At 44.4% G+C, this 23,199-nt stretch overlaps 1 protein-coding gene and 1 long non-coding RNA gene across 2 annotated transcripts in view; one reads left to right on the top strand and one right to left on the bottom strand.

Moving 5' to 3' along the window:
- LOC309521381 (tigger transposable element-derived protein 1-like) overlaps positions 1 to 23,199 on the top strand; it is a 355,247-nt gene that overhangs the window by 283,023 nt on the left and 49,025 nt on the right. The gene's annotated exons all lie outside the window — the stretch shown is intronic.
- Positions 8,872 to 23,199, bottom strand: part of LOC309521386 — a 94,364-nt gene continuing 80,036 nt past the window's right edge. Inside the window, exon 3 of the long non-coding RNA XR_014214635.1 lies at positions 8,872 to 8,948. This is a non-coding gene — a long non-coding RNA (uncharacterized lncRNA). The remainder of the gene's footprint in view (positions 8,949 to 23,199) is intronic.

The raw sequence follows: 23,199 nt of genomic DNA on the forward strand, positions 1-23,199 counted from the left end.
CCAGTCATCAATCAAAAGGCATTTCCGAAGTGCGTGTCGGGGGCGGGGAAGGGAATGCTGCTTTGACAAAGGTACATGAGAGGTTCCTACAGACAGGTTGCCCTTCACTACTTGATGGCTCAGAGGGAAACGCCATGCGCCAGCATTTAAGAAATTAAACCCACAACGCGTCGCAGTGCCATCTTGCAATGACAGGGAGCTGCTCTGTCAAGAGGATAAATCCTTCTGAATCACTTTGCTTCAAGTGGGTGGCTCTTTCCAAAATTGCAAATGGCAAAGATCTAGTCTATCCAGATGGGAACTGCAAGACAGCCATCTGTCGTGGACAAGGAGTCCCAACAAACCAAAACATATTTATCTTCTTCTAAATACCTTTGAAGAAAGGTTACACCTTTGAGTCCTTTTTAAAAATAATTTTATTTATGAGTTTCAAAAGCTTACAAATTAATATTTTTTTTCCAAATACAGATTCATGTCACATTTGACTTCCCCTCCACCCCCTCCATGGTTTCCCTGTCATTTCTAAGTGCGCTGCATATTATAGACATTCTATACTTTATTTTTTCCATACTGTAATCCAATAAATATTCAACTGCTGTTCTTTATTCAAATCCCATCTGCATTTTTACATGTTTACAATAATTCTTTAAATATAGAACAAAAGGTTTCCACTCCTCCTTAAAATCTGCCTCTCCTTGATCTCTAGTTTTCATAGTTAAATTTGCCAGTTTGTCATATTCCATCAGTTTTAACTGCCATTCTTATACAGTAGGTATCTCCTGGTTCTGCCATTTTTATGCATAAAGTACTCTTGCTGCTGTTGTGGCATACAAGAATAGGTTCATCTGTCTTCTTGAAACTCTGACCCAGTTATCCCTAAGAGGGGTTTTTCTTTTTTTAAAAAATGTCACCTTTAAACATTTTTTTATCTCATTATAAATCCCCCCCAAGTCCTTAGCCACTTTGCATGTCCATCACATAGGATAAAAAGTGCCTTCTACTTCTTTACATTTCCTGATTTCTCTGCCTAGTTCAGCAGTTTGCCAACTGACTTCTGGAGAAACCAGAGGCTCTACAGAAGCTGGTGGAGGAGGAGGAGGGAGGTTCTGAATGAGAAAAACAGCAATGAAGGGCTACCAATGGCTCCTATTTATGAAGGCTGTGTACCACCTTGTAGTCAGTTCCCCCACACAGTGCCCCAAGCTGAGAGGGCACAAAATTGAGAAGATCCATAACTGATAAGTTCTATTTGGGAACACCAAATGTTGGGCTTTTACAGGGCGCTGTAAAAGTGATGACCAAAGTCCGCCCCTGATCAGAGGCTGCCAGTTGCTGGACCTACGAGTCAGAGATAGGTGTGGTCATGTCTTCCTCATGGATTAGCTGTGGGAGGAGCTTATCAGAGTTTGCAGGGCATCAGTTGAAGAAGGAGCAAATAGGGTTTTCTTGTGTGTGTGTGTTTCTTTGTGGCTCATTAGCTGTTTTCCCTGTGTAAAGGTCAGAGGGGGCAGGGTTTCTGTTGAGGCAGGGGATTAGCTGTGGGAGGAGCTTATCAGAGTTTGCAGGGCATCAGTTGAAGAAGGAGCAAATAGGGTTTTCTTGTGTGTGTGTGTTTCTTTGTGGCTCATTAGCTGTTTTCCCTGTGTAAAGGTCAGAGGGGGCAGGGTTTCTGTTGAGGCAGGGGATTAGCTGTGGGAGGAGCTTATCAGAGTTTGCAGGGCATCAGTTGAAGAAGGAGCAAAAAGGGTTTTCTTGTGTGTGTGTGTTTCTTTGTGGCTCATTAGCTGTTTTCCCTGTGTAAAGGTCAGAGGGGGCAGGGTTTCAGTTGAGGCAGGGGATTAGCTGTGGGAGGAGCTTATCAGAGTTTGCAGGGCATCAGTTGAAGAAGGAGCAAAAAGGGTTTTCTTGTGTGTGTGTGTTTCTTTGTGGCTCATTAGCTGTTTTCCCTGTGTAAAGGTCAGAGGGGGCAGGGTTTCTGTTGAGGCAGGGGATTAGCTGTGGGAGGAGCTTATCAGAGTTTGCAGGGCATCAGTTGAAGAAGGAGCAAAAAGGGTTTTCTTGTGTGTGTGTGTTTCTTTGTGGCTCATTAGCTGTTTTCCCTGTGTAAAGGTCAGAGGGGGCAGGGTTTCTGTTGAGGCAGGGGATTAGCTGTGGGAGGAGCTTATCAGAGTTTGCAGGGCATCAGTTGAAGAAAGAGCAAAAAGGGTTTTCTTGTGTGTGTGTGTTTCTTTGTGGCTCATTAGCTGTTTTCCCTGTGTAAAGGTCAGAGGGGGCAGGGTTTCTGTTGAGGCAGGGGATTAGCTGTGGGAGGAGCTTATCAGAGTTTGCAGGGCATCAGTTGAAGAAGGAGCAAAAAGGGTTTTCTTGTGTGTGTGTGTTTCTTTGTGGCTCATTAGCTGTTTTCCCTGTGTAAAGGTCAGAGGGGGCAGGGTTTCTGTTGAGGCAGGGGATTAGCTGTGGGAGGAGCTTATCAGAGTTTGCAGGGCATCAGTTGAAGAAAGAGCAAAAAGGGTTTTCTTGTGTGTGTGTGTTTCTTTGTGGCTCATTAGCTGTTTTCCCTGTGTAAAGGTCAGAGGGGGCAGGGTTTCTGTTGAGGCAGGGGATTAGCTGTGGGAGGAGCTTATCAGAGTTTGCAGGGCATCAGTTGAAGAAAGAGCAAAAAGGGTTTTCTTGTGTGTGTGTGTTTCTTTGTGGCTCATTAGCTGTTTTCCCTGTGTAAAGGTCAGAGGGGGCAGGGTTTCTGTTGAGGCAGGGGATTAGCTGTGGGAGGAGCTTATCAGAGTTTGCAGGGCAGCGGCGCGTGCCTAGCGGCGCGCGCCGTTAGATCCATCTTTTAGATTTAGGGGAGCTAGTCTCAAACGTTTGTGGGGGGAGATCTAGGTGTTTTTTTGTGTGGGGGAAGTTATTTGTCCTGTCTTCAAGCTTTTTATGATGGAGGACCTCTGTAGCCAACCCCAACGACACGATCTCAAGATGGAAGGGGAGGGAACAGCTGCAGTCGCCTGCGATTCCTGCGCAATGTTTGCCATCTTGCCAAAGGTTGCAGGCAGCTTTACCTGCAGCAATTGCATGTTGATTGCTCTCTTAAAAGACAAAGTCCAGCAACTGGAGGAACGTGTAGCTACGCTCCAAAGAATTAGAGAGCTGGAGCTCTTCTTGGAAGCAACAGAGCACACCGTCTCCACCAAGGAGGAGACAGGGGACTCCCCTGAGAAGGAGTCTAGTTCACCAACACAGGAGCCAGATATATGGAGAAACGTGACTCAAAGAAGTAGGAGTCCTCAGGGAATGTGCAGGCGACCTTGGAACGGACAGCTCACGGAAGAACCCCAACCAAACCCAAGAGGAGGCGTGTAGTGGTGATAGGGGATTCCCTACTGAGGGGAACAGAAGCAGTGATCTGTGGGCCTGACAAGATGTCTCGGGAAGTGTGCTGTCTCCCCGGGGCTAAGATCCAAGATGTAACTGAACGACTGCAAGGAATCATAAAACCCACTGACAAATACCCCTTCCTCTTGGTTCATGTGGGAACCAACGACACTGCAAGCAATAGCCTCCAGAAGATCAAAAGAGACTACGAGGCTCTCGGCAGGAAATTGAAGCAACTAAATGCACAAATTGTCATCTCATCTGTCCTCCCAGTTGAACGACGTGGCCCAGGGAGAGAGGGGAAAATAGTGGAAGTGAACAGCTGGCTTCGCAAATGGTGTAAACAGGAACGGTTTGGATTCTTAGATCACGGACTGCAGTTTCTTGAAGATGGACTTCTGGCAAGTGATGGGCTGCACCTCACAACGGTTGGGAGAAAAGTTTTTGCCAAAAATCTCAGAAACCTCATCAGGAGGGCTTTAAACTGACTAATGTGGGGGAGGGAGACAGTGCTCCTGAAGGTAGGAGCCTATCAATTAATGAAGATGATCATCCAAATGTCATAGACCAAATGGAGAAAACAGCACACGGACCTAGTGGTGGGAGGAAAAAATCCTTAAATAAGAGACACGGGGGAATGATTAATGGACTTCAATGTCTGTACACTAATGCGCAAAGCATGGGAAATAAACAAGATGAGCTTGAGCTCTTGGTACAGCAAACTAAATATGACATAATAGGCATCACTGAAACCTGGTGGGATAAGTCCCACGATTGGAATGTAATAATGGGGGGATACAATCTATTTCAGAGAAACAGACCAGACAAGAAAGGAGGAGGAGTGGCGTTATATGTCAGGGATGTGTATACCTGTGAAGAGATCCAAGATTTAGCTCCTCAAAGCCAAAGTGAGAGCATTTGGGTCAAAATTAAGGGAGAGAAGAATAACAGAGACCTCATTGTGGGAGTTTACTATAGATCCCCAAGCCAAACGGAGGACATAGATGATGCCTTCCTGGAACAGATGGCCAAGCATGCAAAAGGAAGGGAGATAGTAGTAATGGGGGACTTCAATTACCCGGATATTTGTTGGACGTCAAACTCAGCCAAGAGCATAAGGTCAAACAGATTCCTCACTGGCCTTGCAGACAACTTCATTGTCCAGAAAGTGGGAGAAGCAACAAGAGGAACAGCCATTTTAGATCTGGTCCTAACCAATGTTGATGACCTGGTTAGTGGGGTAGAAGTGGAAGGATCATTAGGCGCGAGTGATCATGCTCTTCTGAAGTTTACTATACAGCGGAAAGGAGCAGCCAAGCATACTAGGACTCAATTTCTTGACTTTAAGAAAGCCGACTTCATAAAACTTAGGGAAGTGCTGGGTGAGATCCCATGGACAACAATACTAAAAGGAAAGGGAGTTCATGATGGCTGGGAGTTTGTTAAGAGGGAGATACTAAAAGCACAACGTCAGGCAATACCAATGAGACGGAAACATGGAAGGTGCCTAAAGAAGCCAGGGTGGCTATCTAAAGAACTTTTAACTGAATTAAGATTAAAAAAGGATGTGTACAAAAAATGGAAAAGGGGGGAAACCACCAAAGAGGAATTCAAACAAATAGCCAGCACATGTAGACACAAAGTCAGAAAAGCTAAAGCACAGAATGAACTCAGGCTTGCTAGAGAGGTTAAAAGCAACAAAAAAGGCTTTTATGGGTATGTTCGTAGCAAAAGGAAGAACAAAGAAACTGTGGGGTCACTCAGAGGAGAAGATGGTGAAATGCAAACAGGGGACACAGAAAGGGCTGAACTACTCAATGCCTTCTTTGCCTCAGTCTTCTCCGATAAAGAAAACAATGCCCGACCTGAAGAATTTGGAGCAAATGATTCAGCAAAGGAAACACAGCCCAGAATAACTAAGGAGATAGTACAAGAATATTTGGCTAGTTTAGATGTATTCAAGTCTCCAGGGCCAGATGAACTGCATCCAAGAGTATTAAAAGAACTGGCAGATGTGATCTCAGAACCACTGGCAGTCATCTTTGAGAATTCCTGGAGAACAGGCGAAGTCCCGGCAGACTGGAGGAGGGCAAATGTTGTCCCTATTTTCAAAAAGGGGAAAAGAGAGGACCCAAATAATTACCGCCCAGTCAGTCTGACATCAATAGCAGGGAAGATTCTGGAGCAGATCATTAAGCAAACAGTCTGTGAGCACCTAGAAAGGAATGCTGTGATCACCAATAGTCAGCATGGATTTCTGAAAAATAAGTCATGTCAGACTAACCTGATCTCGTTTTTTGACAGAATTACAAGCCTGGTAGATGAAGGGAACGCAGTGGATGTAGCCTACCTTGATTTCAGCAAGGCATTTGACAAGGTGCCCCATGATATTCTTGTAAAGAAGCTGGTAAAATGCGGTCTTGACTATGCTACCACTCAGTGGATTTGTAACTGGCTGACTGACCGAACCCAAAGGGTGCTCATCAATGGTTCCTCTTCATCCTGGAGAAGAGTGACTAGTGGGGTGCCACAGGGTTCTGTCTTGGGCCCGGTCTTATTCAACATCTTTATCAACGACTTGGATGATGGACTCAAGGGCATCCTGATCAAATTTGCAGATGACACCAAACTGGGAGGGGTGGCTAACACCCCAGAGGACAGGATCACACTTCAAAACGACCTTGACAGATTAGAGAACTGGGCAAAAATAAACAAGATGAATTTTAACAGGGAGAAATGTAAAGTATTGCACTTGGGCAAAAAAATGAGAGGCACAAATACAAGATGGGTGACACCTGGCTTGAGAGCAGTACATGTGAAAAGGATCTAGGAGTCTTGGTTGACCACAAACTTGACATGAGCCAACAGTGTGACGCGGCAGCTAAAAAAGCCAATGCAATTCTGGGCTGCATCAATAGGAGTATAGCATCTAGATCAAGGGAAGTAATAGTGCCACTGTATTCTGCTCTGGTCAGACCACACCTGGAGTACTGTGTCCAGTTCTGGGCACCACAATTCAAGAAGGACACTGACAAACTGGAACGTGTCCAGAGGAGGGCAACCAAAATGGTCAAAGGCCTGGAAACGATGCCTTATGAGGAACGGCTAAGGGAGCTGGGCATGTTTAGCCTGGAGAAGAGGAGGTTAAGGGGTGATATGATAGCCATGTTCAAATATATAAAAGGATGTCACATAGAGGAGGGAGAAAGGTTGTTTTCTGCTGCTCCAGAGAAGCGGACACGGAGCAATGGATCCAAACTACAAGAAAGAAGATTCCACCTAAACATTAGGAAGAACTTCCTGACAGTAAGAGCTGTTCGACAGTGGAATTTGCTGCCAAGGAGTGTGGTGGAGTCTCCTACTTTGGAGGTCTTTAAGCAGAGGCTTGACAACCATATGTCAGGAGTGCTCTGATGGTGTTTCCTGCTTGGCAGGGGGTTGGACTCGATGGCCCTTGTGGTCTCTTCCAACTCTATGATTCTATGATTCTATGATTCTATGATTCATGGTTGGCTACTGTGAGACCAGAATGTGCTTTGGCCTGATCCAGCAGCACTGCTCTGAACGCTGCTTGTTAAGCCACTCTGCAAATTGTAGCACTGTGAGGGGAATGGGATGTCTCCAAACAACACTCTGGAACACTCTGTCACAAGAGACCAGGGCCCTGGGGGACTTGACATCCTTCCGCAGGGCCTGCAAGACAGAGCTGTTCCACCAGGCCTTTGGCCAGGGCACAGCCTGACTCCCTCCCTCGGCAATCTTCGCAGAGCTCTGGCCCAATGGTTGCTAGTGGCTTGAATTAATTAATTTTTATAATGAATGATTTTAGAATGTTGTTTATGTTGTACTTTTGTACTGTTTTATTTTTGTTAGCCGCCCTGAGCCCGGCTTCGGCTGGGGAGGGCGGGATATAAATAAAATTTATTATTATTATTTATTATTATTAAACAAGAGGTCCCAGAATTCTTTGGAGGAAGCCATGACTCTTTAAAGTGGTATCCTAGTGCTTTAAATGTATGATGTGAAAGTGACCATAGTAGTTAAATGGTGAGCACTGCTGGTTTTGATAAGGGGTGCTGCTAGATATGGGCCATGGGACACAGACTCCCCACTTTTTCCCTGAGTGCCCTGAGTGGATACATAAATTGGAGGTGGGAATTGAATTACTGGTAGGATCTTAATTTGGGGCAATGACTTAAGATAACTTTCTCTAAAGATGATCTGAGGTTAATGAATGGGGTAACTGAAGGGGAGCTGAACTGATCTGGAGCAGAATTTGTTGGGAAGTTAATTGGGTGGGGCAAGTATATTGAAGAGGAACTGATTTGGTGTGATCTGTGTTGAAGTACAAATTAGTTGATTTATTTATTTAGGGAGATGTGGATAGGACTTGACTTCTGTGACATTTAAAATCTAAATTTGTGCTTATACTGAAGGAAGGGAGGTTTAGCCCTGTCACAATATAGATTCCAATAAACAGGTTTGGCTTGTGATAGATTGCAATATAGATTGCCTGAGCAGCTTTGGCTTTAGATTCCAATATAGATTGCTTAAACAGGTTTGGTTTATGACACTGGTCAAGTAGATGAGAAGCCACATAGGCACAAGGAAAAGGCTTACCAAATAAGACAAGGAAATAGGTGAGGAACTTGCTTAACGTGATTATCCCCTCAAGGTAAAATGCTTGGTTGGCGAGTGGTGATTGGTGAAGGAAAGGTGTACCTTCAGTATAAGAATGCCTGTCAAATGCCATGTATTTGCGGTCAGTCTTTGGAAGTGATTCCACTGGCAGCCTCTGAGCAGATCTCAATAAACTCTTTTCTCTGAAGAGGAAGTTGCTTCTTTGGTGCTCTTTTGCTCTTCTCGGTCCTGGGAAGCGGGCAAATGAATCCCCCCTAAACTAAGGCTTCATTTGGGGGCTCTTGTCCGGGATTCGCCCCACCCCAGGGGACCGAGGGGCCAGACTCGACCGTGGTGAACAGCTCGGACCGGCGTTTGCGGCTCCAGCGCGCACCCTTCAAATTCGTGGGGGGAGCCGGCCACACCGCTCCAGAGTGGAGACACCCGGTCGAGGGAGAAAAGAGGACGGCCGAAGGGGGAAATCCGCAGCGGAAAAAGGTAAGCCCGAGGGAAAGGGCTAGGGGCCCGAGGGAAAGGGCCAGAGGCCTGATCAGCCTCACCTGGCAGTGGCAGTAGAGAGTGCCGCCAGGAAGGGAAGGGAAGGAACTGGCTGTGGCAGTAGAGAGTGCCGCCAGTAAGGGAATGGTATGGTACCAGGGGATTTTTGGGGAAAGGGAAATTTGTGTTGTGTGTTGTGTGCAGTGTGCAAAAATACTCCAGTGAACGGATGAATGAATGAGAGGTCGGGGATTAGCGTCCCCTTGGCCAGGCAATTGCAGGGCCGTGAGTTTCTTGGCAGCGCGAGCTCGTCCAAGCCTCGGTCTGTGGCGAAATTGCGTGTGTGGAAAAATTTCTGTATAGGAGCGGAGTATTTTGTTAGACATGGGGTCTGGAGGGAGCAAGTGTACTCCTTTGGAGTGCTTTTTAAATAACTGGAAAACAGCCACGAAGAGTGATGACTGGGGATTCAAATTGAAAAAAGAAAGACTCAGACCCCTTGTGGCGAAATATAGTTAATGTCCACCCGGACCAGATTCCTTTTTTTTTTATATATAAAATTTTTATTAGTTTTACAAAAATTTTTATAACAAACAAACATAAAAGAAAAACAGACAAACAAACAAATATAATTTCAAAATGTCCTTTCATAGACTTCTTTCCTCGGACTTCCCCATACCTCCCCTTTCTGCATCCTCATGTCCAAATTTTATAGCAACTTATAAATGTTCTTTCCCATCCTAATTCATCATAGTCCTTTCTTAATCTGATCTTATATTACTGCAACCCTTTCTCTCTGTAAAATCTCGACATTCTAAGCTTCATCAAGTTTATAATAGTTCTTAAGATAAATCTTAAATTTCTTCCAATCTTCTTCCGCAGTCTCCTTTCCCTGGTCACGAATTCTGCTTGTCATTTCCGCCAATGTCATATAGTCAATCACTTTCATCTGCCATTCTTCCAAGGTGGGTAAATCTTGTGTCTTCCAATACTTTGCGATCAGTATTCTTGCTGCTGTTGTTGCATACATGAAAAAAGTTCTATCCTTTTTTGGCACCAATTGGCCGACAATGCCCAAGAGAAAGGCCTCTGGTTTCTTAAGGAAGGTATATTTAAATACCTTTTTCATTTCATTATATATCATCTCCCAGAAAGCCTTAATCTTCGGGCATGTCCACCAAAGATGATAAAAAGTACCTTCAGTTTCCTTACATTTCCAACATTTGTTATCAGGCAAATGGTAAATTTTTGCTAGCTTAACTGGGGTCATGTACCACCTATAGACCATTTTCATAACATTTTCCTTTAAAGCACTACATGCCGTAAATTTAATACCAGTGTTCCACAACCTTTCCCAGTCAGCAGACATAATATTATGACCAATATCCTGTGCCCACTTAATCATAACTGATTTAACTGTTTCGTCTTGTGTATTCCATTTCAACAGCAAGTTATACATTCTTGACAAATTCTTAGTATTGGGTTCTAACAATTCTGTCTCAAGTTTTGATTTTTCCACCTGGAAGCCAATTTTCCTGTCTTGTTTGAAAACCTCCATTATTTGATAATAGTGGAGCCAATCTTGTACTTTGGGTTTTAGTTTTTCATGGCTCTTTAATTTCAGTTTCTCTCCATCCTGTTCTAAGATCTCACAATACTTTGGCCATCCGTCCTCCATATTAACTTTCTTGTGGGCCTTAGCCTCTAAGGGTGACAACCATCTAGGGGTTTTGTTTTCCAACAGATCTTTATATCTCATCCAAACATTGAACAACGCTTTCCTTACAATATGATTTTTAAAGGCACTATGCACTTTGATTTTGTCATACCATAGATATGCATGCCAGCCAAATGCATTATTGAAACCTTCTAAGTCCAAGATATCTGTATTCTCGAGGAGCATCCACTCTTTCAGCCAGCAGAATGCTGCTGCTTCATAGTACAATTTTAAGTCCGGCAGGGCAAATCCCCCTCTTTCTTTTGCATCTGTTAATATTTTATATTTTATTCTGGGCTTTTTGCCCTGCCAGACAAATTTCGCAATGTCTTTCTGCCACCTCTTGAAACAGTCCATCTTGTCAATAATCTGCAAAGTTTGAAATAAAAATAACATTCTAGGCAATACATTCATCTTAATCACTGCAATTCGGCCTAACATTGACAATCTCAAATTTGACCATATTTCTAGATCTTTTTTAATTTCTGACCAGCATTTTTCATAATTGTCCTTATACAGATTCAAATTTTTAGATGTTAAATTAACCCCTAGATATTTCACCTTCTTAACCACCGTCAGACCTGTCTCTTCTTGAAACTTATTCTTTTCCATATCTGTTAGGTTTTTCCCTAAGACTTTAGTTTTTTGTTTATTCAATTTAAATCCGGCTACCTGCCCAAATTGTTGGATTATTTCCAACACTCTTTTTGTACTAGTGTTTGGCTCCTGCAAAGTCAATACAAGGTCATCTGCGAACGCTCTTAACTTATAGTGTTTAGTTCCGACCTGTACACCTTTAACTTGCTGGTCATCTCTAATCATGTTCAGCAACACCTCCAGGACCGAAATAAAAAGCAATGGGGAAATTGGGCACCCCTGTCGTGTTCCTTTTTCTATCTTAAGTTCCTCAGTTATTACATTGTTTACAATCAGCTTAGCTTTTTGTTCGGAATATATTGCACCCATACCATTCTCAAATCCTTGTCCTACCCCCATCCCATGAAGATTCTTTTTCATAAAACTCCACGAAATATTGTCAAAGGCTTTCTCCGCATCCACAAATATCAAAACTGCTTTAGTATTTATATTCACCTCTAACTTTTCCAAAATGTCTATTATGTTCCTAACATTGTCTGAGAGGTGTCTTTTTGGGAGAAAGCCTGCTTGGTCTCTGTGAATCTTCTCCATCAATACTCTTTTAAATCTTTTTGCTAAAATGTCTGCAAAAATTTTGTAATCCACATTCAATAACGAAATTGGGCGGTAGTTCTTCAGTTGAGTCTTTTCAGTCTCTGTCTTTGGTATGAGTGAGATATATGCTTCTTTCCACGATTCGGGTGCCTTTTTTCCCTCTAAGATCTCGTTACAAACTTCCTTTAACGGTTGTATTAGCCATTCCTTTAAAGATTTGTAATATCTGGAAGTCAGTCCGTCTGGCCCTGGAGATTTGCCCAATTGCATATCCTGAATGGCACCCTCTATCTCTTGTTCTGTTATTCTCTGGTTTAGCTCCACCTTGCTATGATGAGAGATTTTTTGTAATCCATATTTATTAAGGAATTTATCTATGTCCTCTTCATTTTGTAATCCTTGGGAATAGAGTTTTTTAAAATAACTCACAAAGCAATTTCTTATCTCGTTGGGTTTAGATATATTTTTTCCATCCACTTCTAGACTTGTGACTGTATTTAATTTCTGTCTTTTCTTAAGTTGCCATGCCAGAAGTTTACCACATTTGTCTGCCGACTCAAATGTCTTTTGTTTCATTTGCTTTATTTTCCATTCTATCTCTTGGTTCATCAATTCCATATATTGTGTTTGATACAACTTAATCTCCCTCAAAATCTCCTGGGACTTTGGTTTTGATCTTAATTTTTTCTCTCCTTCTTTTATCTTTTCCAAAATTTTTTCCTTTTTCTCATTCTGTTTTCTCTTCTTTATTGAGTTTTGTTGAATCAAAAATCCTCGCATCACAGCTTTACTTGCGTCCCAGATCACTCTTTTTTCCACATCGCCCTTTAGATTGATTTCAAAATAGTCCTTTAGAGTTTTTTGGGCCTTCATGTGGATCTCTCTATCTCGAAATAGGGTGTCATTCATTCTCCATCTAAACTGACCAGTTGTTGTAGATTTCATTTCCATCTTCACGGCGTTATGGTCGGAACAGGTTTTTGGGCAGATTTCTACCTTCTTAATCTTCGGAGCCATTCCACTAGTAACCCAGATTTGGTCGATTCTGGTCCAGGTCATCTTTGCATGGGAGAAAAAGGTTCCCTCTCTTTCAAGAGGGTTCCTTGTTCTCCAAATGTCTATTAAGTCCATATTTTCAGTCATTTCGAAAAAAGTCTTCGGGAGTCTCCCTTCTTTAGTAAGAGTCAGTCTTTGTGTCTTGTCCATGTTTGTAGAAACTACACCATTCATATCTCCCATAATTATCATATTGTATTCCAAATAATCCGTCAAAGTTTCATGAAGTTTTTTGAAAAATTCTGCTTTACCTTCATTTGGCGCATAGATCCCAATTATCAAAAATTTTTCTCCTTGTACCTGAATCTCCACCGCTAAATATCTTCCTTGTTCATCTTTAAACATCATTTTTGGAGCCCACTTCTCTTTTACATAAATCACAACTCCTCTTTTTTTAACTTTGTCCGACGAAATAAATTCTTGTCCCAATTTTTTATTCATAAGCAGTCTCCTGTGTGCTCTGGTTATATGGGTTTCCTGTAAGCAAATCAAGTCCAGTTGTTCTCTGTTCAAGATATGGAATATTTGTCGTCTCTTCAAAGGGCTGTTCATCCCATTACAATTCCAACTAAGGAATTGCAGGGCCATCTTGTTATTTTTCTGGTATTCCTCCAACAGCTCCCAGTTGTTGTTCCTCCTCTGTTGGTGGTGGAAGGTTCTGTCCAAACGAAAGGTTCAGGATGTCAATTACACTCCTTTGCTCAGCAATTGGGTCTACAGTTCCTTTCTGTAAGTCTTCCTGGTTTCTTTGCAGGAACCTGTCTTTATCCTGTATCGTCTTTATTTTCACCTTCTTCCCTCTATAGTCAAAAGACAGTCCCTGTGGAAATTCCCACCTGAAGAGAATGGTGTTCTTCTTCAACAGGTAGACCAAATCCTTATAAGAAGCTCTCAAGTCCAAAATATGTTTAGGAATATCTTTAAAGATCTGTATCAGAGAGTTCCCAATTTGTAAGGCCTTTTCAAAGTGCAGTCTTAGAATTTTGTCTCTTTCCTCCTTCGATCTCAAGGTAATCAGACAGTCTCTCGGCGCCTTTCTGTTCTGTCTTCTGCCCAGTCTAAATGCTGTTGTGATTTTAAATTCGTCTTCCTCTAGGTCTTCCCAGAAATCAGCAAACTCTTTCGTTAAAAAGTCCGTAAGATTGTCTCCTTCGTCCTCTGGAATTGATCGTAATTTCAAATTCCTTTCTTTTCTTTGTAGTTCCCACAATGCCAGAGTTGTGTCGTGGTCATAGACCTTCCTGGCAATCGGTTCTAATTTTTCCTGGGTCTCTCCAGCAATAGTTCTGGCTTCCTCCGCAATTTGTCGTGTGGCAGAATTTTCTTGCGTAAGCCTATTTATAGATTCTGTATTCAGGTCAAGTCTTGTTGTTAAATCTGTCAATTTCTGTGAATTCTCTGTCAGTTTCTTGGTATTTTCTGCCGTCTGCTTTGTTAGATTCTCCAGAGACTGGTTTATCTTAAGAAGGGCTTGCGACACTGCATCCATGGAGACTGCTGTACCTTTTTCTTGTCCTGTTGTCACTGTAGGAGTTATGCCTGAGATCGAGCCTCTTTTCTTGTGTTGCTGTAGCTGTTGTTGATATTGCCTTGTCTTGGCTCTCGTGCTTATCTCGTCTGCTGGGCCACTCATATCCCAAGGTCGTTTCCCACGAGAGCCTTCTCCTAAAGGAAAATTCCACTGTCCCGAAGCGTAGCAACTTTTAATTTACCCTCTAGAGGGAGCAAATCAAAATGTCCGCAAACAAAGGCAAGGAGTATTTGAAAAGCAAATTTATCGGGAGGCTTCTATATGTATATTGCAACACTTTCCCATTAAATAAAGTCCCAGCCTTCCCTGATATATTGTGTCCACAAAGTCCCAAAACTTTGTATCAAATAAGCAATGAGACTTCCACTTTGTTACTTTCACAAGAGTCTAAAGTCAGTTCAGTGTTCCTTTGTTCTAATAGCAGTTTGTGCCAGGTTGAAGGCTGCAGAGAGTTCCCTTTCCTTTAAGTTGGTCATGCAGCTTATAAAGTCACTTATTCCTCCCCTCTGCCCTGCAAGCTAGAGGGGATAGTCAAAGTCCAAATGTCGGATTCAAGCAGTTAAAAACAATATCCCATACGGATGCAGCTCAGTAACTTTCGTTGCTTTAATTGTCATGCAGTCGGGGGAAGGCAGACTTCCTTAATTTTCGCCTTTCCCGTTTTCAGCCTAATTTCAGATAGTTTTGGCACGAATAGAGGTTCAATCTTACTCACGGGTCTTTTTTGTCCAAATTGTTCAGGAAGGGAATCGGCGCTCTCCACTAATGGCGACGCGGCTTCACCCTGCGGGCTGGGTAGCGATTCCATATATCTCAATTTGGAAAACCAATGTGGAGAACCCCCCCTAAATGAAGGCTTGCCGGGCTGGGCTTTCTCAAGCCAGACTTTGTGTAGTTAAACAACAGGAAAGGCCCCGGTAGTACAAGACCAAGAAGAAGAGGAAGGGGGTGTTATAAGGCCTCCCCCATATGCCCCACCAATGGCACCAACAGCGCCAGGGGTGGCCAAAGATGATGAATCAGATGAGGAAGAGGATGATGAGGAGTTTGTGAAGGAATTGGTTAAGTTGACAGATGAAAGAAAAATATGGACAGAGGAACAGGCAGGCTGTTTGAGGAAGTACGTAGAACCTTATGAGAATAAGGTGGATGTCAGTCCCCATTTAGTAGAAGCGGCGGGATGTACAGCGAAACAGAGTGGCAGAGAAAATACATGTAAGCAAAATGCATATTTGATGTCATTTGTGTGTATTAACCCATTCCTGAGATCTTTAAGTATTAAGAGTTAGTGAAGGAGACAGCAATCTGACTTTTTGGAACTAGAGTACAAGAAGCAGTTTGGGGGGATGAGCCCTGACAGTATACAGTTAGCTCTTGATCCAACTGATGTTGCTGTATAAGTCCACCATGTCTGGGGGCTTGCCATGCTCATTAGTAAGCAATATTACATAACCATCACTAAGGCTGTTTCCAGACGGGTGTTTGAGCACCAATCATTCATCCTCATTTGTTCACTTAAAATTTGAAGGAAGTTAGTAAGCATGCAGGGAGGTTAGACGACATCGCACCAAGTGTTATCCCACACTCTCCAGTGCATTTCTTCATCACTCATCACCACAAATTTGGGGGGGGGGGTTAGGTGGGGTTGTTACAAATGAGCTCCAAATTGATTTTAATTGCACAATCTGAATTTTCTGGTTTGTAGTTGAAATCCACCCAAAAAATAGTCATAAGACCACTGATATTGTAAAGATGCCGATAGAAATTGCTTCCACGTAGGAAAGTGACGAGAACAAAATTGGAGTGCAAAGGATATTATTATTGTCTTTATCACTTATTTCATCTTCAAATATCTCAAAGGCTGTCACATGGAAGATGGTGCAAGCTTGTTTTCTCCTGCACCAGAGGACCAATTCAAGTTGCAAGGAAGGAGATTCTGAATAAACACCAGGAAATCTTTCTGACAGTAAGAGCTGTTCAACAGTCTCCCTTGGAGGTTTTTTAAGCAGAAGTTGGATGGCCATCTGTCCTGGACGCTTGAGTTGAGATTCCTGCATTGCAGGGGGTTGGACTAGATCAGGGGTCAGCAACATGCAGCCCATGGGCTGGATGCGGCCCACGAAGACTGTTTTACCGGCCCACGAGCTGCCCCTGAACCGAGCCACCTGTGCACCTGTGCACTGTGTCTGACCATTGGTCCATCCAGCTGAGTACTGTCTCTACACTGACTGCATCTCTGCAGGGTTTCCAGCAGGCGGCGCTCCCAGCTCCACCTGAAACGGCAGAGATCGAACCTGGGGCCTTCTGCAGGCAAACCAGTTCACTGTCCTTTTCTGTTGGCTCCAGAGGAGCAAAAGATCAAAGCCAGGGGAGGCTGCTGCTCCTCACCACTGTCCCTCTTCACTTGGCCAAAGGGCAGAAGATTTTCTAAGTAGTCCGCTCTGGCATAGCTGTTTTGTTTTTTTAAAACTAGCCAGCTTTTATTGGGGAGGGAGAGCCAAGCTGCATCAGGACTTGGTCTATATAGTAGACTAAGCCCTATACTGTAGAAAGTTTCTTGGGCCAAGTAGCAGTTTAAGCAGGCCTTTGCATACCACTTGCCTGGGCTCCTTTGGAGGAAGGTGTAAGTTAGACATCTAATGAATTAACAGGTAACTTTATCTATTGTAAACCACTTTGACATCACCAGATAGTAAGTGGTCTATAAATGGAAATACAGTAAGTCTGTAACTTGCGTGTATTTAACTTGCACACTTTACACACTTGGCAAAATAAATAAAATAAATAAAAATAGGGTGGAAAGGGGGCAGACATCCATGAAAAAAGACTTCGACAATTCCACATGCCATTGAACCAAATGTGTTTTGACCACATGCAATTTCGGCTTTAGGCACAATCCCCAGAATGTAACCCCTGTGTAAGTATTAATAACAATATACAAAATATTTTAACAACGGAAAGTCTTTTTCACAGCATAGGAAAACAAACATTAAGAACCTTTGAAACCAAGGCTAAGCAGAAAATTGGCTTCTATACCAACCTTCATGTGGCTTCTTGTTAAACTGGAACATAATTAGTTGCAGTTCTGCAAAACTGGGAGAAAGTTACTTGCAGTTGTGCAAAAATGAGAAATAAAATGACTTGCAATTTTGCAAACTTAGGTTTTATTTCCCAGTTTGGCAAAGTCAAATAATATTTTAAAAAAAACAACAAAACATTAGTCTAGCAATTAAAGCTCTCTCCCTCCTCAAAAAGCTAACTCATCGTGTGTGTGTGTGTGTGTGTGTGTGTGTGTGTGTGTGTGTGTGTGTGATCCTTACATTATAGCCTTTTGTAGAGAGTCTACTGGTTCCTCCTATGCAAATATATATAAGATAATAGTTTTGTTGTGCTTTATCATTCTTCTGAGCTAGTTGTCTTATAGCAAGAGCCTCTGTGCACTTTGTTGCTGGATGTTGCGGAAAGCAATTAATCAAAAGTCCAACTCAGCCCCATAAAGGAAAGGTTAGCCAAGAATTGGGTGCTGCCACCGAGAAGCAGTTAAATGAACTGCATGCCTGCCATTTCAAATGCTGCAGAAATGCCACTTAGTCCATTAACCCTTTGCTATGGTATTTTGGATGCATTTTAAATGGGTTCACTTTATAACCAGTGGCCTGCCAAGCTAAATCAGCAAGCCAGCCATCTAGGGCAGCCTGCTGAGGTCTGGGCAAGTCTGCCAGAATTGAGAGGGAGAGGGTCTCACCCCCAATACACAGCTTGTGTGCGGCATTGGGCTGGGTGTGATTCCTACTCTGGAGGGGCAAAGGGCGCCAGTAGCCAGTCTCAACATAGGAACACAAAAACAACCATGCTGGTTCAGGCCAATGGCCACCTAGTCCATCACCCTCTTCTCACAGTGGCCCCTTGGAAGTCCAGTTGCTGGAAACCGTGGGAGGGGAGAAGGCCTCTCTTGGGCTCATGTTCTGCTTGCCGGCTTCCCACAGGCAGGATCTGGTTGGCCACTGGGAGAACAGGAGGCCAACTTTGCTGCCACATACACCCGGACAACACCATTACTGGCCCCAACAACATCACACATACCATCTCGGGACTATTTAATTGCTCATCGTCTAACATTGTGTATGCCATCAAATGCCGACAGTGTCATTCAGCTCTCTATATTGGACAAACAGGCCAAACCTTACGCCAAAGAATAAACGGACATAAATCTGACATCAAGAATCACAAAACAGAGAAACCAGTAGGAGAACACTTCAATCTCCCAGGACATTCTTACCGCTGGTAAGCGGTACCTATTTATCTACTTGCACCCGGGGGTGCTTTCGAACTGCTAGGTTGGCAGGCGCTGGGACCGAGCAGCGGGAGCGCACCCCGCCGCGGGGATTCGAACCGCCGACCTTTCGATCGGCAAGCCCTAGGCGCTGAGGCTTTTTTACCCACAGCGCCACCCGCGTCCCTAGGACATTCTATACAAGATCTCAAAGTAGCTGTTTTACTACAAAGGAATTTCAGAAATAGACTGGAAAGAGAAGCTGCTGAATTGCAACTCATTACCAAACTTAAAACCATGGAGAGACCTGGTCTGAACAAAGACATTGGATTCTTATCTCATTATACATGACTAAGCCATTTTTCACCTTCTCACCCCTTGCCTTTTCCTGGAAGACCTATTGCAGTCGTTAAGAGTCGTCAACAGGCTCATCTCAGCTATCTGCCAATCTCCCATTCCCACCACCCTTCTGAGTAATACCCCTCCCCACCTTCTCACTATATAGAAGGATCTGGCAACTTCTGTTTCAGTGTATCTGAAGAAGTGTGCATGCACACGAAAGCTCATACCAAGAACTAACTTAGTTTGCCTTTAAGGTGCTACTGGAAGGAATTTTTTTATTTTGTCAGTTGGTACAAGTTCAGGGACGCGGGTGGCACTGTGGGTTAAACCACAGAGCCTAGGGCTTGCTGATCAGAATGTCGGCGGTTCAAATCCCCGCAATGGGGCGAGCTCCCATTGCTCAGTCCCTGCTCCTGCCAACCTAAGCAGTTTGAAAGCAATTCAAAGTGCAAGTAGATAAATAGGTACCGCTTCAGTAGGAAGGTAAACGGCGTTTCCGTGCGCTGCTCTAGTTCGCCAGAAGCAGCTTAGTAATGCTGGCCACATGACCCGGAAGCTGTACGCCGGCTCCCTCGGCCAATAAAGCGAGATGAGCACTGCAACCCCAGAGTCTGCCACCTAATGGTCAGGGGTCCCTTTACCCTTTACCTTTAACCTTTAACCCTCAATAAATAAAATAAAAACTACTCCAGGGTTATTTTGTAGCTAAACTGGGGTTGCTGGGGAAGGTGAGAACCAATTTGTACGTCACACCTTGGGTTCGTTGAAAGGAGTGGCAAAATATTGTAATATTGTGCAGCTTTCTGGAACAAAAAAGACAGGATCTTCAGGTTTCTGCATGGCAGCCTGACAGCCATTGCCTTCAAGTAGGGATAAACAAAGATAAACAACAATACACTCTGTATTTCTAGTTCATGGTTGGTGCTAACACTATGCAATTATGTACGAAGAGTGTAGCTGCTGGAAGACTCAAATCTTCCCAGTGTGATACACTAGTTGGGAGTGTTAGGCTAGGGCCACATCCGCCCGGGCATGACTTCCCCCAGAGAATTCTGGGAGCTATAGTTTGGCAAACATTGTAGGAGATCCCTATTCCCCTCAAAGAGCTACAATTCCCAGAGTAGTTTAACAGCCAAGCCTTCTTCTCACGAACTTTGGTAACTGTCGATCTATGAAGGGAAAAGGGGGTCTCATAACAATGTTCATCACCTTTAACAAGCTACAGCTCCCAGAATCCCTTGGGGGAGGCCGCAGCTGTTTCACAGTGCTTTAAAGGTATGGTGGGAATGCGGACTAGGATTAGAGGAGACCAGGCTCAAAGCAGAGTCCGCCTGGGAAGCTGCCTCCAGGACCCTGGGCCCATCACGGCCTAATCTACATCACAGAATTTGCTGTGAGGGGAAAAACTGTGGGCAGAGGAGAACCATGCATGCAACTTTGAGGTCTTTGGAAGAAAAGGCAGACTATAGCATGCAAGTAATTATTTGCAGAATATATGCAATTAATTATTTTCAATGTTCTAAGTGGCTAATGATTCACAGACAGGTTGACTTCAAAGCAGCTGGTTGACCACAGCAGGTTAAAGTGACCGGACTTCCTCTGCAAAACACACACGCGCGCACACACACACACACACTGAGGCTGGATGCTTTTCAAGCCACACAAGGGAAATCCAGCATGATGCTTTTTTCACTGTGCCCAGGTTTATCAAGTGCAGCACTCTTCCTTAACCCAGATTAAACATTAAAACTAGGAGGGAGAGGATCTGGCTGATGTAGCTAAAGCACCCTCACGGAACATTTGTTTACTACCATGTAGCAATATCTCCACCCAGTGGCCAAGTGCTAAAGTGCTACTCCTAATGCTCCCAATCCTCTTCCGCAGGAATGGGGAATTTGTGGGGGTCCCCTCCAGGCGTTTCTTGGACTCTAGCTCCCATCAGCCCTGGCCAAGGTAGCCAGCAGTCAGGCACAATGGGAACTGGAGTCAAGCACCACTGGAAGGCCAAGCATAGGAGTCCCCCACTTTGCCCCAACATTTTTACCAATGGAGTTTCAGCAGGCACTTTCTGTATTAATGTTTAAATATTTGCTGAAAACTTTTCTATACTGTCAGGGCTTATGCAGACTAATGAGAAAAAATATTCCTGTAATAAGTTGGCTGCTTGATATGCGATTTCAGTTTTTATGAGGTTTTGTATTGTATATATAATAATTGTATAGCACTTCCCCATCCCAAAACTGTGATTTATAAGCATTTCTATAAATAATCAAACAAATAAAAATTTCTCATCATTTATGAAATCTTACCCATCGGCTGGGTGAGGACTGCAGGGCCTGCTCCCTTCCAGGGCCTTCTCCAACTGGCCCCCGGGGGCGGGGCCCAGGCCCTTATTTGGAACAAACTTTTGGGGAAGTGTGGGAAGTGTTCTGCCATTGCTTCCCTGTTGCAGGTGGTTAATGTGCTTTAAAATGTCCTCAAGCAGTCGGTGGCAATTTAATTTTTTTCCCTTTTTTCCCTTTTTTCCTTTGTTGGGGGTGGGTGGGTGGGATGGATAGTTGGTTGGGGATTAATTTTAGTATAATTGTTCTGTTCCTTTTTGTTGTTGTTGTTTTATTGGTTCTGTATAGTTTGTGTTTTGTTTTTAAGGGGCGGGATCAGGGCTGCCTGGGAGTGGCTCCCCAGCCAAGATGATGGCTGGGACAAGTTCCACAGGGGGGGAAGCACTGGGACATCCGATCTTGGTGATCATGGGCAGGAGGCGGAGTTACGCTAAGACCAGACCATGTCATTACCGAGGAGGCAGGTTTAGTCGTTGTTTGAAGACTATCCCTGCCTCCGGGTCTGGCCTTGACCGGATGGATACTGGAATCAACAGGGGAAACCCACATGACCTGAAAGTGTTGCTGTGCAATGCCAGGTCAATGATGAATAAAACCACTGCCATCCACGACTTGATTGTGGAAGGAGGATTTGACCTGGCATGCGTGACAGAGACCTGGTTGGAGGAAGCAGATGGGCCTGTCCTTGCCGCTGCTTGCCCACCAGGTTTCTCTTACGCACAGCAACCCAGGTCATGTGGGCGGGGAGGGGGGGTTGCAGTGATTTTTAGGAAGTCATTAGTCTGCACCAGGCGTCCTATTGGGAAGACCCAGTTTTCTGAGTGCATGTTCTGGAAGTTGGGCAATAGGGGCAGTACAGGATTCCTTTTGGTGTACCGACCTCCCTGCTGCACCAGGGATTTCCTGCCTGAGCTGCTTCAGGTCATGGCAGATGTCCTCCTGGAGACACCTAGTTTGGTTGTCCTAGGGGATTTTAACATCCATGCTGACACGACCTTACAAGGGCTGCTCGGGACTTCGTGGGAAGCATGGCCTCCATGGGGCTGTCCCTGAATAAGTTTGGCCCAACTCATAGTCATGGACATGCCTTAGACATGGTGTTCACCTCTAGTGACGTGGGTGATCTGACACTAAGTAAAAGTGAAACAAAAGAAGTGAAATGGTCAGATCACTTCCTGGTGCAACTGGACTTCTCCGCGACCCTTCCCCTCTGCAGGGAGGTGGGACCAATTTGGATGGTCCGCTCCCGCCACTTAATGGATCCAAATGGTTTCAAGAGAGTGGTAGGGGATGCTTTATCCCAAGTTGATGGCCTTTCAGCTGATTCCCTGGTGGCCCGCTGGAATGCGGAGTTAACCATGGCTATCGACTGCCTGGCTCCGAAGCGCCCTCTCCGATTGCATGGAGCCCGGACAGCCCCGTGGTTTTCTTCGGAGCTGAGGGCGATGAAACAATCGCTGAGATGGCTAGAGCGTCGGTGGCAGAAAACTCACTCCGAATCTGACCAGACACAGGTTAGAGCTCAACGTCGAGCCTACCAAGTGGCGATAGCGACGGCGAAGAAGGCTTTCTTCACCGCCTCTATTGCATCTGCAGAAAATAGTAGCAGGAGACTCTTTCAGGTGGTTCGCAATTTAACGAAACCACCTTTACCACCAGGGCCTTGTAAAGACCCCAAGATCTCCTGCAATGATTTTGCTAAGTTTTTTGCAGATAAAATCACTCATATTCGGAAGGAGCTAGACACCACCATGGGAGCAGGGCTGGGGCAGGAGAGTGCTAGAGCCCTGTCTGGTCAAGTTGCATGGAATCAATTTCAATCCGTTACCCCCGAGGATGTGGACAGGCTGCTTGGATGCGTGAAACCAACTACCTGTCTCCTTGATCCTTGCCCATCCTGGCTAATAAAAGCAAGCCGGGAAGGGCTGGGCGATGGGCTCTGCGGGGTGGTGAATGCTTCCCTCTGTGAGGGAACATTCCCAGATCCGCTGAAAGAGGCGGTCATTAAACTGCTTCTTAAAAACCCATCTTTAGACCCGGCCAGTATGGCCAACTATTGCCCAGTCTCAAATCTTCCATTCTTGGGCAAGGTGATTGAGTGGGTGGTTGCTGAACAACTCCAAGCACACCTGGAGGATGCGGACCATTTGGATCCCTTCCAATCGGAATTCAGGCCTCATCATGGGACTTGAAACTGCCTTGGTCGCACTGGTTGATGATCTCCGGCGGGCTAGGGACAAAGGTGAGAGTTGTTTCCTGG

This window comes from Podarcis vaucheri (genome assembly GCF_965113315.1).
Source record: "Podarcis vaucheri genome assembly, chromosome: 16".
NCBI lineage: Eukaryota > Metazoa > Chordata > Lepidosauria > Squamata > Lacertidae > Podarcis > Podarcis vaucheri.